Genomic DNA, 6,000 nt, shown 5'->3' with positions numbered 1-6,000 from the left:
TGGGGTAGTGATGTTTGGCTATAATTATATATTTTTAGTGCATTACTTACCGTACATTTAGGTGCTTTAATGCTAAATTATATTATATGTGTACTTAATTGAGTTTATTTTATGTGTAGGTACGTTGAAGATAAAATTAAGAGTAAATTAGAGATTTTATATGTATTTTATGCACTACAAGAATGGCTGGTGATTATTTGATGATGGAAAAAATTTTGATGTCATGATTGAAGACATAATGATGGAGTGATAATTAATATTTGAAAAGCAAAGAAAAGAAAATAGAAAGTTAGGCAAAATTTGGCATCAATTGAAACAAAGCAGCAGTATTAGCAGGCGAGGCGAGCAATTCTTCTCGCGGTGAAGCTCGCGCCGCGAGGTCTGTCACGAGGCGATGCGTGTTCCCGATTTCAAGCCTATTTTGTCTTCTATTTGATTTTGGACTTGGTTATTTCGTCTAGGTCTTTTTTCCCCACACATATAAATAGTCATTAATTTTGAGAGGGAATTTGACCCAAGGAGGCAAGAACACACTAGGAGCAAGGCGGGGAATTCTTCTACGAATTTTTTATTTTCTTCTTCCTATTTTCATTATTGGTTATGAATTCTAGTATTGTAGTTTTGCATACTATTATGAATAGCTAATTTGTTATCTAGAGTTTTGATAGAACCTTTTGTAGGATAAATTCTTGTTATGTTTCTATATAATTGAGTCGTTGGATTTCTATACTTGTTCAATTACGTGTTTATTGTTGTTGATTGAATGACCATCAATTGATTGTGCCTATTTATTATGTATTGCTTGGAAAATGGTACATATTTAAGTAATTGTTGAACAACATCACTCCTGATGTATGTGAGGAATCAATACGAAGGGTTTAAAGGTGGGATTAGGAATAACGAAACCTTGGTGCGATCTTAGTGAGTAGTAAACTAGTGCCAGCTAGCGTAGTTCGGAAGAATATGTCTAGTAAATTGTGGTAGTTGCTTGGAAGAGAATTATGATACCCGAAGTACCCACGATCGGTAGAAAATACTTAGGCGAAATTATAGAAGGCATAGCGAGAAGGATTCCGACAATTGAAAAAATCATAACTCTAGACCTCCTTAGTCTTGTCTCAAATTTCATCCTTGTTAGTTGATAATTTTACTGCTTTATAATAGTTGTTAGTTAATTAGTTAGAAATAAATATTATAATCTTTATAACTAGGAAATTATTTGGACTTGTGTTTCTTAGCAATATTGAACAACTGTAGCTAAGCCTTAGTTCTCTGTGGAATTCGACTCCGAACTTGTAAACTGGATTATATTTACAACGACCGCTTAGTCCTTTTTATAAGACATAATTGGGCATGATTAGCTATAAGCCTTGTTTCTTATGAGTATCTCCAAATAAAAAAATTCATTTAAGCTCAAGATGTTTCCTATATCAGGAGAGGAGAGTGCAGAGAATAATAGTTATTTGTTTTTACATTTCAAAATGATTAATTAACTTTGACCCTTTTTTTGGCATGATTGGTTTGAAATAGGTCATGCCACAGTCTACTATTGATATGGTGAATGTTGGGGCAAGGTATATGCATGCAAGCTGATGAATTAAGTAATTAGATAGTAATAATTCAAAATTTTAATAGCCCATGTTTTTTTCCATTGATCCGAAATGTCCCTCTAGCCCAAATATATTACATTTAATAGTCCGAAATGTCTATTTTGTATATTTTTTGTATGGTGACGGTCTATTTTGTATAGTGACAGTCTATTGTATATAAATTGTATAGTAATAGTTTATTTAATATATATTTTGTATAGTGACAGTGTATTTTGTATATATTTTGTATAGTGACAGTCTATTTTTTATATTTAGAAATAATTTAACTTTGAAATTCAATTTTACCCTTAATAAAATAATTTATAACCACATCGTCTATGACTTGTTTTAAATCAAGATTTGCAAAAGTCCTTTATTTTTTAAACTTTGTCAAACAAACACCTTCACATAAATTGATATGGATGGAGTAATAATGAACTTTCATATAAAAGTAGCGCAGGCGTAAGGAGAGGTAATAGAGGCCAGAGAAGTCCCAGATGGCTGTAAATATCTTACTGCATACATTATTGAAAATGAATGTAAAGAGTAATTTATCAGTATTTCAAGTTTCTGCTCATTGCGGAGGAGAAAGATTAAGGCTTCATAGGCGTTTGTCGATGGTCGGAATTATCAACTCCGAGAAGACTTCATAGGCCTCTGTTGTCAGTATGTTTTAGGTTTTTCATTTGCTAATCGTTATTATTGTTTTTAGACTATGACTTATATGGGTCATTTTGTGGCTATCGGGTATTTAAAGTTTGGTCTGAGTGACTATAAATAAATTTTGCTCTTGATACTTTTGTCAAATTTGACCATTACAAAAAAAAAAAAAAAAAGAAAAAGAAAAAAAAAGCAGCCCAATTATAATTTATCCGGTCCAAAATTTGGTCTGCCAAGGGACCTAATCAAACGACATCGTATTGAAATTGCTAAGTAGTCGTATATAGTATTAAACAATTGCTTTGAAAATCTCCGACTCAATGTTTACACGAATATTTGCTCCGACGAAGTTAAAAACTTGTGTATTTACATGTATTGTTATCACCCTATTATAATCATGAAAAATTATATGATTTGGTGTATATTAATTTCATGACTTTGTTATTATGGTTCTCCAAGATTTCAACGTGGCTTGTTAGATATAGAATAGCATTTCTCTAATGTTATTTGAATATGCTGGAAATATGTTTTTATGTCTTCATTTAGTACCTCAGCTTCGCGTGTCCTTGTTATGTCCCTACGAAATCTCTCTTTTGATAATTTAGTTCTTTTCTTAACAAACTCATGGCCAACAAAATTCCTCTTTATAGTTTCCTTAAAAAAAAGTTAGTTTCATTAATTGTATCAAATTTAGCTTTTTAGACCATTAATATAACCCGGTGGACGGCTTTCTGTTTAAAACAACAGGTCAAGTTTATTATATAAAAAAAATATAAGCCTCTACCTTGAAACTCAAAGAGGAAGATTTCATAATGATAATCAAAGATTTTCCCTTTTGGAAATTAATAAACAAATATCGCGAACTTGTAAGAGCAGACATCTACGGGTGGAAGGATGGAGTAGAGTATGAACACATTCTGATTTAGATAGTTAAAATAATTGCCCATTGAAGAGAACCAATTGTTATCGGTTGATTGCAAGTTTCATACTATTACACTTAGGAGTGTTAATCGATCAGTACGGTACGTTATTCAGTTTCTTCAAATGTTATACTAATATCGTATCTAATTAAATTCGATATGATTTGATTTTTCTCCTTTTGATTTCGGTTCGATAATTTCGATTTATTCGGTTTGAATACTAACTAGTGCATATAGCCATAAATTATAATATTCTTAACTAAAGTACTCAAACGAACAAAACTGAAAAACGTTTTGTTGACAAAAGTTCTGTCCAAAACCAGCAAATATCAATCAATAGAAAGAAATTGTACATAAAGAAATAAATTTGATCATTAGAAATGTCTTGTTACTTACTTAGAGGATAAAGGAAAGTAAACTTCTAGATTTTTTATATTTATGTTATAATTAATAATATGTGTATTGTGTAATATAATATATATTTTGGTACGGTATCGATATTTCGTTATTTTATTTTAAAATACCAAATACCAATTTTTTTAAAACTGATACCAAATACCAATACTGAATACCAAATACTAAATTTTTTTATTTCAGTACGATAATTCGGTATTTACCAAATTATGCACAACCCTAATTCCAATTGATGCCTTGCCAATAGGGGCGGACATACTTATAAGGAAGCGGTGTCACGCGATACCACTTTGTCAGAAAGTTTTACTGAATATATGTACTAATACTATGAGGAAACCAATAAATCGAAAAACATGACACCACTTGATATAGATTGTGTCCTTGTGTGTAGGTTATGTATCTGATTTTACTCTAAGCGGTCAGAGGTTCAAACCTTAACTAGCATGTATTTTTTGGCTAATATTTGAAAGAGCCTCTATGGTTCAACATTGTGATTATGCAAAATTAACTCAAGAATTTTTCTGACTTAACACGAAACCAATGGACTAAGACTATTTCTTGTATAGAAATATGATTTCTTGTCTAGAAATATGATTATTATATTTATTTATTCTTGTTCTTCTATAACTTACGACACCCCTAATAAAAATTCATGCGTATGCTCCTGCTGGCCAAAAGCTCTTCTTGTGCCTTACTCTGCAGAATCGGCTTTTCAACCGCCGGTCAACATCTTAGTTAGCTGTGCGGGCGTACTCGAAGAGCTTTTCAAGGAAGCACACTACCATCTTCTGATCGGGGTGGCATGCACATAGAGTATTCTTCTCAGTCCTTATCATGATCAGCGTTTATATTCTGAGGTATAAACATTCTTGTTGTGCTTTTTCTGATATTTTCCTCCTTTCCTATTCAGGTACGCGAGATCCAAAATGAGAAAGCCCTAGATGCCTTCTTATGGTAAACAAGCAGTTCAATGGCTACTGACTTAACTGACTATACTCTTTTGTGGACCAGCAGTTGCATGCCTTTTGTATTAATTGGCTTTGAGGGCAGACATGCGAATCGAATATTTTTGCAGACTTAACTGCCTTGACATATGTTTATGTGTTATTGTAGATTTTAGCTATGGGTTATTGAACAGGACCGTATAGTTTTACTAGCAGTATTCTGAGGTTTCTGATTCGTACAAAGTGACAACAGGGCATAGGTTATTCAGTCTTCTTCCCTGACATGGGGTTGAATGATTGTATAGGGTAAAATATGATATGACATGTGGCTGACTAAAAGGAGGACACGTGAAATTCGAGATGGGATGGTTAAAGACCAAGCGCAGCCACTCTGCTTGTTACCGGAAAAGATAACGTTCATGAATGTGTATTAAATGCTCTGCGCCCGGAGACATTTACTAAGGAATATTCTGCAGCATTAAGAGTGACGGTCCGTTATAGAGAATTTGACATTTATATTCACTGTTATATCTTCATCAATGATCCTCATAATTGGCATTAAAGGAGGGCATGATCCTAGGACCTCTTTCCCTAGGCATAACTATAAATAGTGAGCTTAGTTACCATTGTAGAGGACACGAATTCTCTGGATAAACTTATACTCTACTCTATACAAAGTTTTATACAATTTCACTTTCTTGCTTTTTGATCTCATCATTGATGTGTTCGAAAATCGTATTCACGGAATAACCATCTTTGCTATTTCATCTACATTTTAAGGCTAAATATTATGTATTTCTTCGATTATTATATTGTTTAAGGATCAAATTAGTTCACTTGTCTAGAAACAACGTATAAATTCAACTGTACCGTTTTACGGGCAAACAGTTTGGCGCCCACCGTGTGGCCTAGACAGTCGTGCAATTAAATTGATCATTGCATTTTTACTAACGTATTTTGATTATTTTGTCTTAAAAAAATCACAAAAATGGCAAATAACATTGTTAACGATGCACATAACCCTGAAATTCGAAGGGATCGGCCTTATTTCGAGGATTCAATCAGTGACACCCGCAATGAGGGGAATGGTGCCACGCCGGTGCATGACAGACGATACCCTTGACAGGTTCGGGAGACAACTCCTAATGATGCTGACGAGGAGCAGGTAGCGGATGTTGTGAGGATCCTACAAGAGCAACATGCAATCATTCTAGGCCATCTTACGCGTTAGGATTAGGTTATGACGGAATTGAAGTAGGCGCTATCAGGTGTTACGAATAACGCAAACAGGCGCAATCCGATTCTTCCCGTTGTTCCCGCAAACCAAACAATGCAGAGAGTCGACAACAACACTCCCAGGGGTAAAGTTGGCTCCGATGGGGCTAGGGGGAGCAGATCAGGTCTAAACAATAAGAACGACTCATTCTTAGATGAGCTTTTACGGTTCATTAGGGAAGTAAACACCTGCATGGA

At 33.9% G+C, this 6,000-nt stretch overlaps 1 long non-coding RNA gene across 1 annotated transcript; it reads left to right on the top strand.

Moving 5' to 3' along the window:
- Positions 1–4,342: 4,342 nt before the first annotated feature.
- On the top strand, positions 4,343–4,770 carry LOC104107664 (uncharacterized). Its single transcript, XR_688841.3, has 2 exons — positions 4,343–4,396; positions 4,494–4,770. It is a non-coding gene; the product is annotated as an uncharacterized lncRNA (long non-coding RNA).
- Positions 4,771–6,000: the final 1,230 nt, after the last annotated feature.

This window comes from Nicotiana tomentosiformis, chromosome 3 (assembly GCF_000390325.3).
Source record: "Nicotiana tomentosiformis chromosome 3, ASM39032v3, whole genome shotgun sequence".
Classification (NCBI taxonomy): Eukaryota; Viridiplantae; Streptophyta; class Magnoliopsida; order Solanales; family Solanaceae; genus Nicotiana; species Nicotiana tomentosiformis.
The sequence above is the reverse complement of the archived record's forward strand: the minus strand, read 5'-3'. Positions and strand labels throughout refer to the sequence as shown.